This window comes from Cryptomeria japonica, chromosome 7, assembly GCF_030272615.1.
Source record: "Cryptomeria japonica chromosome 7, Sugi_1.0, whole genome shotgun sequence".
NCBI classification, from domain to species: Eukaryota; Viridiplantae; Streptophyta; class Pinopsida; order Cupressales; family Cupressaceae; genus Cryptomeria; species Cryptomeria japonica.
In genome coordinates this window covers 337744646-337768131 of record NC_081411.1, presented here as the reverse complement: position 1 = coordinate 337768131, position 23486 = coordinate 337744646, and the positions used below count along the sequence as shown (strand labels likewise).

General features: G+C 33.4%; 2 non-coding genes and 2 pseudogenes across 2 annotated transcripts; 3 read left to right on the top strand and 1 right to left on the bottom strand.

Moving 5' to 3' along the window:
* Positions 1-6276: 6276 nt before the first annotated feature.
* On the top strand, positions 6277-6350 carry TRNAT-AGU (transfer RNA threonine (anticodon AGU)). The gene has a single exon. It is a non-coding gene; the product is annotated as a tRNA-Thr (tRNA).
* Positions 6351-6503: 153 nt separating this feature from the next.
* LOC131053176 (UDP-glycosyltransferase 92A1-like) lies at positions 6504-8262 on the bottom strand (annotated as a pseudogene).
* Positions 8263-14265: 6003 nt separating this feature from the next.
* Positions 14266-21636, top strand: LOC131856747 (mitogen-activated protein kinase kinase 9-like; annotated as a pseudogene).
* A 1518-nt stretch (positions 21637-23154) lies between these two features.
* TRNAT-AGU (transfer RNA threonine (anticodon AGU)) lies at positions 23155-23228 on the top strand. Its single transcript has one exon. It is a non-coding gene; the product is annotated as a tRNA-Thr (tRNA).
* Positions 23229-23486: the final 258 nt, after the last annotated feature.

Sequence of the window (23486 nt, the reverse complement as noted above, 5' to 3'; positions counted from 1 at the left end):
GACTGAATCACAGTCCTGAACAGATTATTGGAGATAAGGATGCTGGAGTACTAACCAGAAGGAGAATAAGAGAGAACTCTTGCATGATCTCCACCATTGAACCAAGAACTACTAAGGAGGCATTTGGTGATGATCATTGGGTTAAAGCTATGGAGGAGGAATTGGATCAAATTGAGAAGAACAACACTTGGACTCTATTACCTCGACCGATAAATAAGAATGTTATAGGTACTAAATGGGTATTCAGAAACAAGCTAAATGCAGATGGTTTTGTAGTTTACAACAAGGCTAGGTTGGTTTGCAAGGGCTATGCACAAGAAGAAGGAGAAGATTATGGCAAAATTTTTGCACCAGTAGCTAGATTGGAAGGTGTCAAAACTTTACTTGCATTTGCAACTCATAAGAAGTTCAAGGTATACCAGATGGATGTTAAGTCTGCATTTTTTAATGGGATATTGGAAGAAGAAGTATACATAGAGCAGCCAGATGGTTATGTTTTGACTGATGAGAAAGACATGGTATGCAAATTGCATAAGGCTTTATATGGATTAAATAAGGCACCCAGAGCATGGTATAAAAGACTTCATACACATCTGATGAAGATAGGATTTCTGAGAACTAGTGATGATAGTAAGATATATCTCAAGTCTGAAGGAGATGAAATATTGGTCAATGAAGTATTTATTGATGATATCATTTTTGGAGGTAATGATGTCATGAGCAATAGTTTTGCAAGTGAAATGAAAAATGAGTTTGAAATGTCTTTAGTAGGGGAAATAAAAAATTTCATAGGCTTGCAGATACAACAAATGAAAAATGGTATTTTCATTACACAATCTAAGTACGTGAAAGAGGTTTTGAAAACATTTGGCATGAGTGACTATAAACCAATTGGGACACCAATGGTTACAGGTTGTAAGTTGTCTAAGGAAGATGAATCTAAGTCTGTTGATGAGAAGGAGTATAGGTCAATGATTGGCAAATTGCACTATGTTGTTCATAGCAGACCAGATATTGCCCATGCGGTTGGCATAGTTGCTAGATTCCAAAAGAATCCTATGGAAACACACCTGATAGCAACCAAGAGAATCTTTAGATATCTGAAAGGTATTGTTGACTATAGATTATGGTATCCATATGGAGGAAACTTTGATTTGAAGGTTGACACAGATGTTGATTGGGCAGAAAATGTTGATGATCGAAAAAGTACTACTGGTGGAGCATTCTTTCTTGGAGGAAGACTTGCTTCGTGGATTAGTAAGAAGCAAAGTTGCACTTCACAATCTACTGTTGAAGTTGAGTATGTTGCAGCTTATATGAATTACACATAGGCATTTTGGATAAGGCACATATTGGAAGGTTTTAAGATGAAGATTTCAGAACCCATAAAGATTTTATGTGATAATACAAGTGCCATAAATATTTCAAAGAATCCTATTTTGCATGCAAGAACCAAGCACATTGAATTGAAGTATCATATCTTAAGGGAAAAAGTGTAGAGAAAAGATGTTATCTTAGAGCATGTTTCTACCATGGAGCAACTTGCAGATATTTTTACCAAACCTCTACCTAAGACTACATTTGAGTATCTTAGAGGTAAACTAGGGGTTGAACCCCTTTCATGAGGTTAGTTGAGCATGATGCTGATTGCATCAGTCCCTGAACCACTTGCAGAATTTTACACAAGGATTGATGTAGTAGTGGAAGCTATTCCACAGGGGGAGTATTATGTTGCAGATTATTGTTGTTGTATAGTGAAATTTGTAATTAAATGATTTACTTTCAATTTGGCATTGTTGTCAAAGGGGAAGAAGTATGATGTGATTATGAGGAGGAGAACCTGTAACAAGATGAAGACATGGAGAGCATTGTGAATACTTGGTAATGTAAACCAGGATTCCTATTCACAATCACAACAAAAATGATAGGCATTGATATTTGTATTTCCATCAATGCTAAAGGAGGAGATTGTTGGCATTTGCATGAAGATTGCATTAATGATATGTTATGTTGTCATTGATGTCAATTAACTGGTAATGATATTGTTGTTATTGTTGATATTATTGATATTCTTATAAATGGTAGGAAGAGCTTTGTGGAAGATATTGAACCGGTATGTAAGTTTGTGAGTTGAACCAGTAACTAGAAATAGGTTAATATGTTTAAAGGGTATGAGAAGTTTAAACCCTACCATTTGTTTTTTTTGTTGAACCCTAACCGATGAAAAGTTGTTGAATTGGTTATGTTGATAAGCGGTAATGATGACGACACGTGTGATCATTGTATGAAGATAAGTTCAAATTGTTTTGATGCATTTTTGTCTAAGGAATGAGCAAAGTGTATTGCATCTAATGTAAAGCGTGTGATGAGTTACTGAGTTCGAGGAAGCGGTGATAAAGGAGCGGTTGGAGTTTTATTGATTAATGTGTACAAATTGCTATGTATATCCAACAATCATACTTGAACCAATTTGTTTGTAATCTTTATGAGACAATTAGGTTTTTTTTGTGTTACCGACCTAATTGATTTGTTCTAAGGTCGATGAAGTTGTTTTGTAAAGGTGTTGGCAGAAATCACTTAAGTGTGTGGTTGTTGAACCAGAGAATGAATTTGTAGTTTGAGTAAAGGCAGATGGAAATTTAAAAAGGATCTAATCAAGGAAGTGTAGTGCTATGTATATGTATCAAGCAAAACCCTGTTGTTTTCTAATAATTACAACAAAACTGAAATCCCCTAATCGGGTAAGCTCTAACAAGCTTGGTTACTTGTTAAATCCTCTAACAAGGTGATCCATTAGCTTGGATTCTCAAATCCTCTACTGAGGTTACTCCTAACAGGGTACTTGCTTCTAACAAGGCATTTGTAGTCAATCCCTTAACCGGGTGATTCTTAATAGGACTTTTGTAAAAGCTTTAACAAGCTTGGCTCCTAACAGGGCGAACTTTAGAAGAGTTCATATAGTTATCTCGTGAGTCTCATCTCATCGTGGTTTTAACCTAATTTGGGTTTCCACGTCAGAAAATATTTGTGTCATGTGGAGAATGTTTTTGTGGTTATGATCTTATGGTTGATTTGATTAACTACTTAATTATTCTGATAAGTCATGATAACCGAAAGCATTGAGAAATGAAGTCAGTTGACATATGATAAAGAATTTGGATGTTTATAGGTTTAATTTTGTTTATTATTAAGTTGGCATAACAGACAATCAATTGATATTTATTTTATCTTGATAGAGAAATTTTATTAATAAGTTTACTTTGTGTGATTGAGATTGAGATTTGGAAAGTTTGTATCATTTTTTCAGTTTACTGATTCACACCCCCCCCCCCCCCCCCTCTTAGTAATCTACCAAATACTTATCCTTTCATCATACCATCAGTATGATCCATAAACCTCCTCATCTCTAGCATGCAAAGACTCCCTAAGTTATGCTCTAGTCCCTGTTGTCTCATCTGGTGCATCAACCATATCGTGGACCTCGTAATTAGATGTGTCAATGAGATGATCAAAATGTTGTTTGAGAGCACCTAAGCATATGCGCTTGCACATAGTGGAAGTATGCAACACACAAATATGTGGACTTGAGGAGGATGTGTAAATGCCACCCGATCCACCCCCAACATCAAGGTCATGTGGTTGAGCTATTTTTGTGGTCTGAGAAACCAAAGGACACTCAAAGAGTGAATAGCTGATATAGTCTATGACACTGCGAGGTATAGAAATTATATTGTACACCTACTTTTAGGTTCCAAATTTTTATAAGTTTCTACATATAAGCATTTACTTTCATTTTTGTCCTTGTAGCTCACTTTGTTGTAGCAAAATTTTCATGAATCGAAGTCTTTTCCCACCAAATACATATATAAATTATACATATGATATAATAGACAATTTTTCTTTCAGAACCATCTTACCACTATTTTCCAATATCTTATAAAGCTTTCATAAACACAATGCATTCATAATAGTACTTTAAAAAGTTATTGTTTTGATTAAATGTAAACATACTAATGTTTATAATTTATCTCCAAATAATATAATATAACTCTATATATTTGTTCATATTTATGAAAGCCCATTTCTTTATACTACTACAAGTATATTGAAATATCACTGTCTTTATGCTTATGATGTTAATTTCTTAGCACCACTTTTCAGTACTTACTTCTCTTATTAGTTGATTGCAATCTACCTAAAATATTTATGTCCATCAACCATCATGTTCATTTTCTTATGCTAAATCACTTCACAAAAAGCTGAGAAGTAAGCCTTTGTTACACTATTTAGTGGTTATGCTTTATTGTTCTTTTCAAGTTCTGACGTCCGTGGTTCATTTTTTTATATTTCTATTACTCGCTTTTAGAATAAACACCTCTGTAATAAGTGATTCAGGTGCACACATGCGACAAACATTTATGCCACAACTTATTATAAATATGTTCATGCCCAACATACCAAATTTGGTATAAGATAATTAAGAAAACTCTATAAAATTATTTGAAAAGTAATTTTCCTACTAGGTTGTTTTGACACATGTGACAAAAATAAAAGACACTATCCAACAAAATTCTACCCTTGCATACAAAGATTTGTAGTTGTTTTACTATTACATTAAAATGGTAAAATATTGTTTACTTGCCACATTGATTCATCTTCTCTTTCATGATATTTTGTTCAAAACATTTGAATTTGGATATTCTCATCCATGCATAAAATGATTTATAGCAACATTACTAGACACTTTTTCTTACTACTCACTACTTACTATTATTGTCTATACATTTAACTATTACTTCTTCATAGTCATTTAAGGCATCTCATAGTAATTCCCCCAAACATTCATGCTTATTGCCCCTATTTTTGTAGTATGCACGTGCTTGTAAGCACTATGATTTCAAATGATATCTATCTTTCTAACCTCCCTTCATTGTAAATGGCTACAAAGAATCTCAATTGGTAACTAACACTTAACTACCTCACTTTCAACATAAGAATCTAATTAATTTAATGAACATGAAAAAAATATTTTTGTCATTACAATACAATATTAAACCATCTTTTTTTATCATCTTTGTTTGTTGCATTCAAGCGTAGCAGCGACATACTCTTCAAAATAAGAAAATTAAAAGGTTTATTTGTTAAAAAGTGCTAACATAATGGACTATATATTTACATATATATACTAACCAGGGTCTAATGATTCACTTTAAGAAATCTAACTCACTTTCTTGTTGCATTTGTTGTTGAAAAGAACTCTAAATGCTAATTCCAACCATCTCAAATGAAACTAAGATATTGCAATGTTATTTAATAGAGGGCTTTTGGACACCAAAGTTGTCATTATATAATAGTTACCTCATCATGCCTACTCATCCACTATCTCCACAACATAGGCCTATTGGGAACATAACTAGCTTAAACAAGAAAAAATTCAACCTCATATATCTAACACTGCCTCTAAAACACTTTTAATTGTTCAAGTCTATTTTACATAGAATGCCAAACAATAAAATAAAACAAATTTAATAAAATAATTAGAATACTATTTTTTTAATATTTTAATATATTAATTACAATTAATAAATATTATTAAAAATTATAACAAATATTTTTACATAATTGTTTTATTATTTATTATTTCCACTACAATATTAAAACAACAAATACTTTGCCAATACATGACACTCCTTATAATAAATATTTTCACCAGCTTAATAAAAGAAATATTGAAGTATTCATAGGGGAAAAGACTTAGTAGTTGAGTGTGTTTCAATTCTTGTGATAGAAGTGGTTGATTTAATGCCCTCGTACTTGCTTATTTGCTATGAAAAGTAACCAATCATGTGTCTAAGTTATAAAGAGGGGACTTGCCAAATAAGCTGCTGTAAAAATCTGAGACTCTAACAGGTTTCTAGATTATGATTTTAGCATTCTTCGTACGTTACTGTAAACCAGATACTATGCAGAGTGTGTGAGAACTTTTATTTGAATTATCATGCCTTTATGTAAGCCCTGTTCTATGGAGAATGTGTAAAAGTACTCAGATTTTATCCATTTATTGACCCTGCTGTAAGGGGTAAAAACTCCATTTACTTCAGAGAAACCTCCATCTTTATCTCTCAGACCTGTGAGAATAAATTTGGATTAAACAATAAACAATAAATTAAAAAGATTATGTGGTCAGAATTCTCTTTTTCTACGTAAGCGGAGGAAGAAGTTCGGTGAGGCGTAAACAGAATGTGTGAATGCAGTCTACAGTGGAATGTTACGGTTGCTCTGATACCTCAGTTGGTTAGAGCAACCGTTTAGTAAGCGGGAGGTCTTGAGTTCAACTCTCAATCAGAGCAGCAGTAATTTATATTGATGTTAGTCGTTGGCTTCTTAATTGACATGAAACAGATAGTCGAGCAAACAATTGCAGGTAATATCAAATTTACTTATATTTTTAAAATTAGACGCCGTTATTGACATTGTAAAAGATAAAACAAAAGTCTGACAGTTATTTTCAATTGAACACAGATTACATCAAAGAAAATAATAGCTGCAATAGAAATGAAGAAAATTCTCATTGATTAGCTGCAGATACGATAAAATATTTTCACTTATTACCATCGAAGCCGAGGCTGAAGACGTAAGATACAAACGCTTTAACACTTAACTTGCAGGACGCTTCATTAATGGATTCCTTAATTTGCAGTGCGCGTTGACGCAGTTCTTTTCCAATTTCCGCTGTCATGGCTGCTTTGACTGTTGTTTCCACAATATCACTACTGGGAATGGCGTCATATCCTTCGCAGATCTGCAAACCAAGCCCCAAATGCTCAATTACCAATCTGGCGTTAGCAAATTGATCGAACGCCATGGGCCAGACGACCAATGGCACTCCAGCGCTGCTACTCTCTAATGTCGAATTCCAACCACAGTGACTCATAAAAAACGCAGTTGAAGGATGGGACGGAATTAGGCGCTGAGGCACCCACCCGTGGATTACCATTCCTCTGTCTCTCGTTGCTTCCATGAAACCCTCGGGAAGGAAATCACAGGAATTAACGTGGCCTCCAACTGGATCCTTAATCGTCCAAATGAAAGGCTGATTACTGGCTACGATGCCCCTTGCGAGGGCTTTCGTTTGGTCATCTGAAAGAAAAGCCTGAGATCCAAACGAGATGTAAATGACAGAGTTTTCCTGTTGTGTGTCCAGCCAACGGATGCACTCTGATTCATTTTCGATCCCAAATTGGGGTTTGTGTAGAGGAGAAGCTATACTCCACACGGGCTTGCCTGTAGATTCCTCTAAATATTTCACATACTCTGCTTCGAGCCCGTCAAAAGTATTGACAAGCGTTGCAGCGCAGCTTTCTTTCCCCCAAGCCATAGGCCTGCTGAAGCCCTGGAAGCACAGGGTAAGATGAATAAGACAACTCGCTTCTAAGCATGTGGGGCAGCTCTGAACGCCTCAGGTTCACATTGATACAGCGATCCCGGATCTCTATGATTTGGCGGTCGATTATTATTTCCGAGACCGGATTTGTAAAGAGAAATTGCAGAAGAGAAGCCGCCATTGCCCCTGTTGTTTGGAACACCACTCGCGGAATCCCGAATTTGGAAGCTGATTGTGCTGTCCAGAGTAAGAAAACGTCGCTTATTATGCAGGCGGGCTTCCGTGAGGTTTCTGCCATGACCTGCTCCAGCCAGTCTTCAAATGGGTGGGAAAGCTTGTGCGAAGACACAGACAACAACTGGCCGGGCTTCGATGTAGGAAAGAACGTCGGTGCTTTCGCAGCCAGGGGGGAGGCCGGGGATGAGCGGGAAATAAAGAGGAACAATACAAATGGAGGATCCAAGCGCCTGAGATTGCAATTTGGGGGCAGAGGCAGTGGTGGTGATAAAGCTGACGGTGAGGCCTTGGGAAGTAAGCATTTTAGCCAGGCCGAGGAAGGGAATGAAATGGCCCTGCGCCATGTAAGGGAACATCACTACGTCCTTACTTTCTTTAGTTTCTGCCATTGCAATATGGTCTGCTTCGCCCAATAGCTGTTTTTCCTCAGTTTCGTCGGCCGCCCGTGCAGCCTTCTTAAGGCCGGATTTGATTTTAACTTTTATATTTTTACGTTTTTGAATTTCAAACCTTTATCCGCTGTAAACAGATCATGAAGCGTTTATTTTGTGTCTTCTGCGGGCCAGCCATGCTGCCTCTATAAGTCCAGATTCCTCAGACTAATGTGACATTTTTTTGGTATTTTCTTTTGGCGGCCATGATTGCTTGCTCAAGTGGGATTCTAACTTGATTCATGTAAACAGTCGGCGGCACCGCTGGATTTTACCTTAAAAATCTACAACCACAAATTCCAGTTTAAGAGTGTTTCGTCAATTTTGAATCGTCCGAATTTTCTCCATTGGCTGGAATTATTTAGGCCACACATAATATAAATTCTTTTCTATCATAAACATCATTTTGTTTATATAGCAGTAAATCCCAAATTATTATGTCGATTGTAGGATCCATAACTCTCGAGCATTCTCGTTGATTCTTATTAGAAATTAAGAAGCGTCCTCTTGATACACGATTTCTTTTTGTCTTTTTTGTGTTTTTTGCTTAATTCTTTTATGTGAAATATGGTGTGATTAAAAAATAAATTCATGTAGGGGAGAGGATCTAATAGTTGTGCACCCTAACTTCGTGCTTCTCAAAATTTTACGTGGAAATTTCAAATCACTCCCAATTTTTTACAGCAGCTTACTTGGCAAGTTCACTGCTTATAACTAAGGTTTCATGGCCACATCATCAAATATGATGCCACATCAGCATGCTTTTTGCCAAGGTGTCCAAAACAACCTAAAAAAAAAAGTGAGACCAATAGGGATGCAAAAGAGGCCCCAATACTTGTGTAGTTGATGTGGCATCACGTGATTGGTTACTTTTTACAAAAAATGGTATATTTCATTCAATTATTGGTACTCATCATTGTAATAACAACTTTAAAGTCACAACTATTGGTGCAATGTTGTACAAAAGTTGAACATTAAATCAACAAAGATAGGGATATTAAATCAACAACTTATATCCCAAGAATTGGAACGCGCTCAATTACTGGGTCCTTTCCCCTATAAAATAGAAATTGAATTTGATTTGTTTATAAAATTGTTAGTCTTTTCTTTATTACACAGTACAATTTTTTTTGGTAACAATCTTAAAAATTACAAATTATATATACATAACACATAATTTATGGATATATATCTCTCCACTTAAATTTTCTACAACAATTTCTAAACATTGAACAATGATTCCAAATCAAAGACTACCCTCTACTCTTGTTCAAAAACATTATTAGACGAACATATACAAAAGGCACTACACTCCACATTACAAATCAACTTATATTGGGCCATTAGCAAACAGAGAAACCAAAGATCACCTTCAAAGGTTGCTACATACAACATATGAGGTAAATTTTCCTAATTTGGTACAAAAGTTCTCTAATACTATACATTTTATTAAATAAATGTCACTTTATCCAATTCAAGCTGAACTAATATGCAATTTTCTTTCTACCACATATTTCACCTTTAACACAAAAGAAATAACAATTCATTGCAATATTTATGTTAATGGATATATGTGGTATTAAGAGTTGCAAATGCTTTTTTCATGCCATTTTAGCCATCTTGCTTAAAATGCAATTGCACCAGCCTCAACTTTGGTCCACTCAATAATTATGTTGGTCACTGCAACAAGTGCAATGAAGCCACTAAATACACACATACGCATTCCCTGAAATGCATCTTAACAATTGAGAGAAACTAATAATTTGGAATGCATTGTAGAAAAGGAAATGTTAAGTCGTCTACTCCCACAGCTCCTAAAAACCCACCTATGAAGGCTACATAGAAGATAAGAGCAATTATATTCATTGTTTGTGGTTTGCAAAAGGAAGCAAATTATACACTTGATCAAGACAATGCCATTATCAAATTGGAAGAGAACCACTTAGCTCTGGATGAATCTTCAAGCCAAATATAGAAATAATATTGTACACCTACTTTTAGATTTCAAATTTTCATATTAAGTTTCTATATATAAACATTTACTTTTTTTTCTATTTTTTGCCCTTGCAACTCACTTACCTGTAGCAGAATTTTCATGAATCAAAGTCTTTTCCTACCAAATACATAAATATACATATGATATAGTAGACAATTTTTCTTTCAAAACCAGCTTATCACTACTTTTTAATATCTTGTCAAACTTTTGTAGATGTGATACATTCATAAATCGTATACTTATAAGATTACTTAAAAGTGTTACTAATTTAGTCACCAGTTAGGAGGGACCTTAAGGAGATCAGTCTGGACCGGTCAGCAAGAGTGAACACAATGGAAACACAAGGATGTGATGGAGGCAATGCAAAACAGATTGAATTATAACATGAAAATTGATTACAATCAACCAATACAAAAACCGGTTCACAGGCCTGCTAAAACATGCTTAGAATATAAAACAAGTCACAACCGAGACCTCAAACTTAAGATTTTGCTTCTATATTTTGTCTAACTCCTTTGACTCCATCCTAATGCTTGATTACAATTATTTATATGATCCAAGGGGATCTGGTTGGCCCAAAAAAGGATCAAAACCTGAAGAACAAGACCTAATGTGTAGAACCAACAATGTTGGCCTCTGTCTTAGAAATTTATCCAAAAAATTCGAAGGATGAAGTGAGAATCAAAGGGAAGGTCAGTCACACACCAAGGAACAATGAAATCAACGCCCAGGGCTTCGCAAGCTATGGAAAGGATCCAATAGATCACCAATGCAAATAGGTCCAGGCAACCGACCAGAACAGAAAACTATCTCAGAAACCGGTAACGATAACTTGTTGGAAAATGATCCAAATGCTCCACAGTTTGGGAATAAGGAAGATGATCAAGTCTTCAAGCAAAATCCAACTCCACAGGTTCCGGTGAGCCAAATCCAAGAAATACAGAAAGAAATGTTGAAACTACAAACAAAAAAGAAAACAAATAGAAATATTTTTTTTGGTTGATACAAGATTGCCAAGAACCGGGGATTCTCCTACATCAGACTGATTGTAATCAGTTTTCATGTTATAATTCAATCTATTCTGCATTGCCTCCATCATACCCTTGTGTTTTCGTTGTGTTTACTCTTGTTGACTGGTCGGAATTGATCTCCTTGAGGTCCCTCCTAACCGGTGACTGCATCAGTTACTATAACCTTTTTTGTTTCATTAAAGTAAACATATTAATGTTTACAACTTATCTCCAAAAAATACAATATAACTCTCTATATTTGTTCGTATATATGAAAGAACATGTCTTCATACTACTACATGTATATTGAAATATCATTGTATTTTGTTGATGATGTTAATTTCTTACCACCACTTTTCTATTCTTACTTCTCTTGTTGGTTGATTGTAATCTACTTGAAATATTTATGTCCAACAACCATCATGTTCATTTGCTTATGCTAGATCACTTCACAAAAAGTTGAGAAGTAAGCCTTTATTACACTAGTTAGTGGTTATGCTCCATTGTTATTTTCAAGCTCTGACTTTCGTGGTTCATCTTGTTATATTTTTATTACTCACTCTCAACATATACATTTTTGTCATAGGTGATTCAAGTTCACATATGAGACAAACATTTAGGCTACAACATAATAAATATATCCATGCCCACCTTACCAAATTTGGTATAAGATAATTATGAAAAATATATAAAACTAGTTAAAAACTAATTTGCCTACTGGGCCATTTTGACATGAGAAAATAAAAGTCACCATCCAACATAGTTCTACACTTGCATACAAATATTTGTAGTTGTTTTACTGTTTCATTAAAATGGTCAAATATTGTTTACTTGGCACATTGATTCATCTTCTATTTCATGATATTTTGTTCAAAACATGTGAATTTGGATCTTCTCATCCATGTATACAATGATTTATAGAAACATTACTAGACACTTTTTCTTACTACTTACTATTACCGTTTATACATTTAACTCTCACTTGACTATTACTTCTTCATACTCAATCAAGGCATCTCACAGTAATTGTCCCAAAAAGTTATGCTTGATGCCCCTGTTTTCCATTTGAAATGCATGTGATTGTAAGAACTATGATTTCAAATACTATCTGTCTTTCGAACCTCCCTTCATTGTAAATGGCTACACAAATTCCCAATTGGTAACTAACACTTAACTACCTCACATTCAACATAAGAATCTAATTAATTTAACAGACATGGAAACATTATTTTCATCATTACAATGCAATACTAATTGTAGACCATTAATTTTTATTATCTTTGTCTGTTGCATTCATTTTCTATGATTTACTTTACCCTTTTCATAACTCTTTAGTTTTGTTATTTATTGTATTGTAAAGTAGATCTAGATCGGCATATTAGCAGCAACATACCCTTCAAAATCAAAAAAATAGAATTTTTTTTATTTGTTAGAAAGTGCTAACATAATGCACTTTGTGTTTACATATATCTACTGTCAAGGGTCTAATGATTCACTTTAAGAAATATAACTCACTTTCTTGTTGCGTTTGTTGCTAAAAAGAACTCTAAATGTTTACTCCAACAATCATATATGAAACTAAGATATTGCAATGTTATTTAATAGAGGGCTTTTGGACACCAAAGTTGTCATTATGTATCGATTGCCTCATCATGTCTACTCATCCACTATCTCCACAACGTAGGCCTCTTGGGAACATAACTAGTTTGAACAACAAAAAAATTAGCCTCATAGATCTAACACTACCTCTAAAACAATTTCAATTGTTCAAGTGTACTTTACATAAAATATCAAACAATAAAATAAAACAAATTTAATATAATTAAAATAATAATTTTATTTATTATTTTAATATATTAATTATAATAAATTAATTTAATTAAAAATAATAACAAATATTTTATATACTTATTTTATTATATTTATTATTTCCACTACAATTAATACATCAAGTTCAATACGTGACACTTGTTACAATAGATATTTTGAACCATCCAAATGAAAAGTTGTCCCCAACCACTAAATATATAGTCTTAATAAAAAAATATTGAAGTATTCATAGTTAATTTGATATTCACTGTAAAGCCGCGAATAAAGGTAGTTTTCATTCATTTCGTGCACAGAAGTAGTTATCTTCGACTGTTACATACTTGCAAAATTTGTCCCCGACCTCCGAAACTGTAAACAGTTGATTCAGAATTAGGCGAAGTTGCTACATCATCCGATGTAGCTGTCGAGGAAATCGACAAGAAAGTCATGGCTATAGAGTACACGCAGGCTTCCCTCTTTACAATAATATTGCTTCTACTCTAGGGTTACCCTGAATAGTCTTAATGAAATTCGTCAATTCTAATGAAAAGTTGCGCAACTCAACAATTCAGGGCCGCAAAACAGAATTTAATTTTATTGTTCAAACTCTTCAATTTTGTCAATATTTATCAATGCTAAAGAAAATTTCACTCTTTGTTTAATTTTACTATTGGATATTCATTGTCCAAAAGTTAAAACTGAGAGTTTGAATTCGAGTATTTTTTTAGGTTATGGTTTTAGCATTTTTCATATCTTATTATAAATTTGATCAGTCTTAAACCAACATATTAAGTCTAGAGAATGTTTAACACTTTTAAATTTAGAAATGCATGCTTAGTATGACTACATACATTAAGCAACATTTTAAAACTAAAAAATGTCAATTAATTCTGAGTGTTGAATATTTTTAAGTCTAAAAATGTAAGCTTAATGTATGTGATTTAAGAATTCTATACAATGTGAGATTTTATTTGAATTATCATATCTTTATGTGAACCAGATTCTATGGAGAATTTGTAAAATAGAAAGAGGAACGCTAGGGCGCAAACAGAAACTGGATCCACAAACTTAAAGTGAAGTTGTTGAACGTGCTAATCTTGAATTGAAGAAGTGCGAACTAAATTATATATATATATATTATCTCTGTAATTCAGACAGAGAAAGTTTTCCATGCCGACATTTGATATTGAGCATTGCGCTCCCTGCAACAGGCTCAGCATTAAAAAAAATTGAATAAATAAAGTCTGGCTTACACAAACAGTTGCTCTGATAGCTCAGTTGGTTAGAGCACCCGTTTAGTAAGCGGGAGGTCTTCCGTTCAACTCTCAATCAGAGCAGAAATGAATACTTATTCTACTAGAAGTTGGCTCTATTTGCTAACAATGGTACAAAACAGAAATGACAAACTTCACCTTTGTTCATATGCGATTTCCTATTTCTACGTTAACTGTTAAACTGTTAAACTATGATGATGATACTATGTTTATATCTGCACAAATAATTTTTCGTATCTCATGTTTTAATGAGGAAAGTAGAAATCAAGGAAGGTAATTATCTGGATGAAAGTGAATCCCCATGATGCAAGGCAGGATTTGTAAAGAGATACTGCAGAAGAGAAGCAGCCATAAACAAAACAAATTTAATTAATCTAAGATACATGCATAAATGTTGATCGAACAATATATAAACTTTAGACGCCATTTTTGACATACTCTGATGTATTTACATACTCTGTTATAAAGTTTTTGCTTTATTACATGCCGGGAGTATGTTTAGCTGATCAAGTTGGACAAGTGTTTGTTGATTTTGATATAACGGTATCGATTCTTCATTAAAATACTCATGTCTCGGGTCAGCTACAACGATTACGTTCTAGGAGATGCAACAACTTTCAGACAATCTACAAAATTCCTGCACTTTGCATACATGGTGTTTAGCATATTTGAAGATTTGTTCAACTGCATAAGGTTGATACATTTCATGTCATCTGTAGAGGCCAAGTCCTCCATGCATCATCTTATAAGATTCTCATGACTTCTTATAAAAATAAAATTATCCATGTACAGGATTAAAAGCCCTCATGGTTTCAAATATAAAGATGTGTGGCTGCAATATGTTGTAGGTAGGGGAGAGTAGTTAAGTGTGTTTCAATTGTTGTGATAGTAGTTGTTAATTTAATATCCATATTCGTTGATTTAATGTTCAATTTTATTGACAACATTGTACCAATAGTTATTCAACTTTAATACCTACAATTGAATGAAATGTATCCTTGATTGTAAAAAGCAACCAATCATGTGATGCCACATCAGTTGCACAAGTATGAGGCCCCCTTATGCATGACTATTGGTCTCACCTTTTTTATGGGTTATTTTGGATGCCTTGACAAAAAGCATGATGATGTGGCCCTGAAACCTTAGTTATAAGCAAGGGATGTACCAAGTATGTCACTGTAAAAAATTGGAACTGATTGAAATTTCCACATAAGATTTTGAGAAGCGCAAAGTTAGGGTTTTCAACTATTGGGTCTTCTCCCCTAAATGGCTTGCAAATGTTTTTGTCTTTATGACATTCTTTTTTATTTCCATTTGGTGGTGGTGACACATAAGGAGGACTTCTTTTCTTGCATGTAGATTAGTTGGTTCGTATGTAGTCATGTCTTTGTGTTGGGTGAAATGTTCCTATGGTTATTGCAAGTCAAAGATTTGATTGGAGAGTAAGCAATTGCAATTGGTCCTTTAGCTCAATGAAGATTTGTTATCTTTACCTAGAAAGCCCAAATTTCGTGTGATCCTAATGAGATCCACTTTCTTAAGGCATGGGTCCTCTCTCATATGGATCTTGGGGGAAACTTAATGGTGACTGCATATGCATTTTAATTTCTCTCTTTGTATCTTCATGGTCATTTGAGTGATGTAGAAAGCTATATATTCATGCTTGTATTATGTTTTAGGAGATGGGAACTAAGTTAATTATCTATGACCTAGTCATTGAGAATATATTTTAGGAGATGGATTGTTGCATGCACATAATTGTAAGTGATCGATATTATTCATACAAGCTATAAGAAAGTATAGTTGGATTAGGTAGTTGCATGGTCACATGTTTTCATGATAGGCTACAATATTTCAAGGGAGTGATTGAACCTATTTGTGGATCCTCTCTTGCCACATTTCCTAGCTTGGCCTAATGACAAGTTGATTAATATCCCACACTTGTAATTCATTAAAAACTTCTTTATAATGTTCTTTCTTGATTGCTTGTGGGATATTTCTCACTTAAAAAAGATTACTAAGCATAAGTGGTATGCAATATTTTTGTAATTTAAACGATTCCAGTGCAAAATCAATATGGCTATATTTCTTTCTTACATGTTGTAACTTTATTTCCTAATAGATTTGGCACAAGTCAATTAGTTTTGGATACCATCAATCCTATTCATAAAACACCTTTATTTATATTCTAATCTACTTTACTACTCTGTTAACATGCACTAATTAATTAGTTTTTACAATTTTGGTCATATCTTAAAGGAGCCACACTTGATTAAAATGTTCGAAGGTTTTTAAGCATAATGGATAACTAGGTATGTGTAATTCATAATTTGATTCCGTATTTTTATGGTTCCAATATAGTTCAAATAGAACTATATTTCTTTCTTATAAACATATGATTATATTCCCTAATAGATTTGACACAAATCAATTGAGTTTCTATTCAATCGTTCTCATTCACAAAGCATGATTATTTTTATTATAATTCAATTTTTTAATATGAATGAATGCACTAAGTAGTTTTACAGATTTGGTTATATTTTAAGGAAACCACACTTGATAGAAATGTTCAAAGGTTTATGCATGCAAAAGTATTGCTTACCACATGTCCTAGTTCTTCAAAAATTTACATTAGTGAGCTTGTGTCAAATGGATAAGTAGAGATTTGTGTTTGTGAGATCTAGAAGTGCAAATCAATGACAAAGTTCAGTTTGTAATAAATTGACAAAATACTTAAAAATTGAATGTTTCAACTCCTAGGGATTAATTTTGACTTTTTTCAACATAGAATCTAATATCATATTAATATAGTTGAATATCATTTAATTAAAAATTGAATTTAACAAGTTTGATATTTTTTATATTAATTATATTATTATAAGATGAAATATGACTTAATATTAATAGATCTCCATAGTGTCACATTGATTAAATTGTTACTTTTGGATTCGAGTGGATGAGTTTTTTGCATCAATATTTTGAATTGTACTTTGGGATACATCATCAAGATGTTTGAAAATGGATTAATTCTAGACCTAAACAAACCAAAAAGAATGAGAAAGGCAGAGGGAACTCTAATAATGCACCTTGCATGCTTCCATGACATTTAAGATACTAATTAGCCTTTTTAGAACTTTGTAGGTAGTTAATAGAAGTCTATAAGATATGTTTTCAAAAAAAGTGAAGGAGTAGGATTTTTAATATAAATGATAAAGAATCATGTTAAAACAATCAGGCAGCCAAAAGTATAGAGGTTGAATTGGAATAGATAAACTTAATATAAACTTGTATAAATCCAAGTCTTCATTAAACATTTAGGCAACAACTGAATGTTTGAGAAATATTTGCAAAAATTAAGAAAGAATGAAATATTTTGGGGATAATTGTTCAAATGACCATGAAGTGTGAAAGAGGGACCGTTCCAAGATGACCTCTCTACAATTAAAATCATATTCAATTGCTATAGTGCCATATGTTATGAATGATGATAGAAATATTGTTGATTCTTCTTACAAAAATAGTACATTACTTCTAATCCTTTACCCAAGATAGACTGGGATAAAAGGAAGTTATGAGGATCTAGAATGAAGAAATGAATCAATGACAAAAGAATTAGTTATGGACTTCCTACTAAAGAGTTGAATATTCTTGAAACTATTGATAAAGAGCTATAAAATGAGTTCTCTTGCCTGATCTCTTCCTATTTGGTCTCCTTTTAATACTAAATCTCCTCACATTGTGTCTTACCTACCATAAGAAAAAAAGGAGCCAAAGACTTCTAAAGGGCCTAATTTTTCTCAAATTATACATGAGATCTTCTTCTGAAACTCTATCTCTTACTTTCAATAAGATCTAATTGTAGAGAAGTCTTCATATCTTGAAAGAATTACTTCACCCTTCATATCCAACCCTCTACTTCTCCTAAAATATCACATTATTTTCCTCTACAAAGAATACTCACTCCATCGAGAAGATCCCCTCAAGAAAATCTCTTTCTCTTCTAAGGAATCCTTCTCCAACCCCTAGTTCTCCAAAATTTTAGCAAGTCCAAATTCAACTTGAACAAGAAAATATTTAGTTTATAGAGATTCTCCATAACAATGATAAAAAGGGGAAGAAAAAAATAATAAGATCAGTGTCCTTCTCATTACTAGAAAATAGGTGATAATGTTCCTAAATCGAGTTTAATAATTTAATACAAAGAAATAAGTGAACATTTTAGCCTCCTCATGATGATTTTTCTCCGCTCCCATCCAAATTTTGTTAGATCACCTCCCCCTACTAAATCTTGGGTGAGATCCAACATAACCATTGATGCACAAGGATCTTGAAAAGGTCAAACAATCACCCTATTGAATGATGTTCCATAAATATAAATGCAACCAAAAGATTATACAATTACTACTATTACAAGTCAAGGAAGCCAACAATGGAAGAGGGGGCATAGATAGCTAGGGCTTTAGTCAAGTAGATGTTATAGGAAATGGAAAAAAAGGCCAAATCTACTAAAACCAATCTCAAGGATGAAGTATCTTACTTAATTTAGATGTTAAAATAATGGTAGGTCATATTGATTCCTTTCCACGAACTTCTGGTGCACAATTGTTAGAATGAGTTATAAGATAATCAATGCTCGACAATAGCAATTTGTAAGAAATTATCAAGTAGAGGAGATAATTAAGATATTAGAAGGGATGATCAAGAAAATAGGTAATGATTTGCCAACAATTTTGGAGCTAGTTGTTACAGATCATCAAATTTTTATATGAGAATATTTTCAAAGGAAATGATGAGTTGTTGCATAAAAATAGTTTAAAAATTGTAATTTTAAACAAGACATTTTGAAAGGTTATAAGAACAAGTTAAGAGATTCTTATAATATGATTTGAAGTACATCAATTAAAATAAATCATTTTGGGAAACGGATATGATGTTAGATGATTAATTCTCAAGGAAGTCTCAATGCAACCTATTTTAAAAACACGATTTGCTTATATAATGAAAGATGACTCACCAAGACAACCAACTTTAATTCTTCTTTAGTTATACTAGGCTAATGAGAGTATAGATGGCATGTGAAGAATTCAAAATGAATATTTTACAATGTGAAAAAATATGATAAATAAGTTTTATTTAATTTGTGCAATCAAGTGTTTTCTTTGTTCATTTAGATGGTTTAAGTGCTAATATAGTAAAAGTAGATAAATTCTAGGCTTGTTTAAGAAAAGACTTACAAAAGGGGTCAAACTAATGTGTAACAATAGTATTATTTTCTTTCAAGCATGTTATTGTCATAATAGGACGTGCAAGTGAAAAGTCTAAAACAACTATTCACATCCTTTGTAATTTGCATCATGTGTCTTGGTCCTCCTATTCAAAAGTGTCTATTTATACTTAGATGGAACTCATTATAAAGGGTTTCATATGTTAAAAAATTGGAAACTCATTGAAATTGCAATATACCAAATTTTGGTCCATTACTTTATATTTTTTATGTTTTAAAACTTAGAATTTATTTTCTTTCAATTGATATAATTTTATACATTTAATTCAATTAATGTTAATTACTAGATACATGAAATTCAAACTATTCACTTTCAAGTTTGTAAGGTATCTTGTGTGGTATCTAGATAAAAATGTTTAAAGGAAAGTTTATCTTCACTTGTTCTCAATTCCTTTGAATATTGCACTATCTCATGTTTTAATTGTGGGTAATAGTTCAATGGAGATCAGTTTTGGTATTGATTATTTTCATTTGCAGAATGATGTATAGGAGAAATAACAATAAATGTGGATTTTTATTTTCTTTCTCTAACCATTTTTTCTCACTTATTTTTCTATTTTTATCATGAGGATGGAATCAAGACTATAATGATAAATTTCAAATCACATAAACGAATGCATTAAATTTGTAGAAATACATATTTAACTAATGGACTTCTTTTCATGTAGAATATTCTATTATCTAAATAGCCGTTATGAATTGAGCAAGCTATGCTAAAATTCAATTGAAAGGTTCTAATAAGTCTTTTATATTAAATACATTATTTTATTATTAGTTTATTATTATATGAATCTAATCCCAAATGTATCTTGCAATAAGTCTCTTTGCATGTTTTTCTTTATCATACTAGTTATAACATTAATTTTTTTTACCCCTATCCTTCACATTGATATTGATGGTCTTCTTGCTTTTCCACTAGCCTTTCGCCTTGTCCTTTTTTCCTGATCTATCTTTTCTCCACCCATGATAAGCATAGGTTAGTCAAATATGAGAAAAACCATGATAAGCATAGGTTAGTCAAAGATGAGAAAAAAAAAATTCATGTTGGTGGTTCCATAATCTTTGAATTGAGTGCTTCATGATAATTGATTAACATGATCAGCCTACATATTGAGATAAAACCAGAAGACACCATTGCTGGAAGTAAAATAATCCATTGCTTGCATTCTACAAAGTAAAATAATAGAGTAGTCTAAAGAATTGTTTCTTAAGCCAAAGCGATTACAAGCTATGAGAATTGAACGTAATATGTAATTACTACCTAATTATCGCAGCCCTCTCCTCTAGCATCATCATTCAAGACGAGAGAAAGGCAGGCAAGGTATCTTAGATGAAGAGGACAACTTTCAGCCAATGTGTAAGATTATGAATTTTTTAACTCTTCTTCAATCTCTGTGGAACCTAGGGGTATATTCCCTTGAGATCTGAACGCAATATGGGCAAAGAGAAATATAGAGGTAGGGATAGCATTATTTTCCTTTCTGGGGATCGGGGTTGACGCCTCTTTACAGGCCAAATTCTTTCACCCAAGCAGTGATAGCTAAGACTTCTCTAACAGCAAAGTGATAGCCGATGGGATCCAAGAAGCGGTTGAGATTAAAGCTTCCGATCCCTTTGTAAAATCAGAGGTTACCCCTGCCAAAGCCTCTTCCACTGCCCCTTCCTCTCATACAGAGTGTACAGCTCTCTGATTTGGAAAGAGTTGGGATACTCGGACATGGTAACGGAGGCATTGTGTACAAGGTCCTCCACCCTAAATCTTCCACCATGCCCAAAAAGTTATCCGCGTGGACCATGATTCCTCCCTCACTTCTCACATCAACAGGGAGATGAACATTCTTAGGAAAACTAATTGTCCCTATGTTGTCAAATGTCAGGGTATACTCCATCAGGGAGAGAACATGAAATTTGTTCTATAATATATGGATGGAGGCTCCATTTCCGGTTTATTAAAGCACAAGAGAAGGCTAAATGAGTCCTCCCTGGCATGTGATGGAGGGATTGAAATACCTTCACAGCCAGAGGATTGTTCACAGAGACATTAAGCCCTCCAATCTCTTGATTAGAAAGAGTCCCAAGTGAATTAAAATTGCAGACTTCGGGGTGAGTAGGATTCTATCACATACCATAGATCCTTGCTGCAATTCCTATTTGGGAACGTGTGCTTACATGTGCCCCGAGAGATTCGACCCACGTAGCATATTCCCTTGAGATCTGAACACGATATGGGCAAAGAGATATATAGATAAAGGGATGAAACTTTGAATACGATGCCTCGATGACAATCAAGAACAAGCTTATTAAACGTCTTTAACAATAAATACACACAAAGATGCATATGAAGAAAATGATATGAACTGATTTATATTCCTTAGGCTTAAGATGAATCTACTTATCTTATGTATATGAATTATTGCAGCTAACTTTAAGTATTTTTAATAAGGAATCGAGACTGTTATATTAAAATCGACAAACACATTCAACTTAATCAGCTAACCCTTGGTTGCATACTCCTAGCATGTAACAAAGTCAAAGCAACTGTGAAAAAAGCAAGAGCATGTAACATGTGCAGGAGCTGGATGCCGTGAAAAGAGCTACAGTAAGCCGAAGTAACTGTATCAGACAATCAGGGAGCTTCAGCAGATGACGGTTGTTCTGAATGCCTTCGTCGCTGTCAACAAGAGAGTACGCAGCCAAATACATTGGTTCTTATCGTGCAGGTCAGTTTGGTTGAATACCAAAACTCGTTTGAAAAAATAGGCGGGATTTTGAATAGGGCATGGAGATGCATCGAAGCATAATGGTACGAAGATTTTCATCAGATTTTAAAGTTAGAAATGCTCTCGTAGCCATGCAATGCAAGATGTGGAATCATAGAAATAGCAAAGGCTAGAATGTCATCTCATCAAATGCAATGATTGCAAGATTTGCAGAAAATGGATTCGTTCAAAAGGCTTTCCAAGCTTTCAGACAAATGTGATTAGTAGGTATAAAGCCAAATTCTTTTGGCAGCAGTCTCCCTGCCCGTGCGAAAATGGGAGCTTTTGATCAATATGGCATGGAGATGCATCAAAGTATAATGGTAAGGAAATTTTCATCAAACATTATAGTTGCAAATCTGTAAGGATTTTCTTTTCAATTTTCATTGCGAATACAAATTTTAACTACAAACACACCAATCTACTCTTCCCAACACTAAACAGATATATATTACTTGTCTCTTTCTTATCACATGATTTTGAAGATCTTGATTGTATCATACTATTTTTATGGTGTCTTATCTATATTATAATATTATATATGAATTTATATTTTACATTTTTTTTTTTTTAAATTTCTTTTATGGACCCTTCTGGAAGGGATAAAGGATTCGTTTAATTTAGAGAAACCTTTATTTTTATCTTTCGGACCTGAGACAATAAATTTGGATTAAACAATAAACAATAAATTGTACAAGATTCTTTTTCGGATGTATCTATTTTGGCTTTAAAATGGCAGTACAGATTACACTGTCGATTTTGCAATAAATGACTGCTATTGACTAACTTATCGCTAACACACTGTACGAAAAGTCTGTTTTAGAACCAGAATAATTTCAGCCCTCTTTCTCTACATAGTTTAAATTCATTGATTATATTTGTTTTAAAAGTCATGAATTAAGAACAGGAAGAAGAACGGTGGGGTGCAAACAGAAAGTGGGACCGCAGACTATAGCATTCTTGAACAGTTGCTCTGATAGCTCAGTTGGTTAGAGCACCCGTTTAGTAAGCGGGAGGTCTTGAGTTCAACTCTCAATCAGAGCAGAAAAGATTACTTATGTTACTTGATGTTGGCTGTTGGCTGTATGTGATTATTTCTGAGACATTAGATGCCATTTTTGACATTGTAGAGGATAAAACAAAAATTTCTGAGACATTAGATGCCATTTTTGACATTGTAGAGGATAAAACAAAAATCTGAAAACTGTACCTCTTCTCGTGCAAAAAAAATCACATTTACATTTGTCTGTTTCTTATGTTGGAATTTATATATGATTCGAGGTTTATGTTTTCATTGAAAAT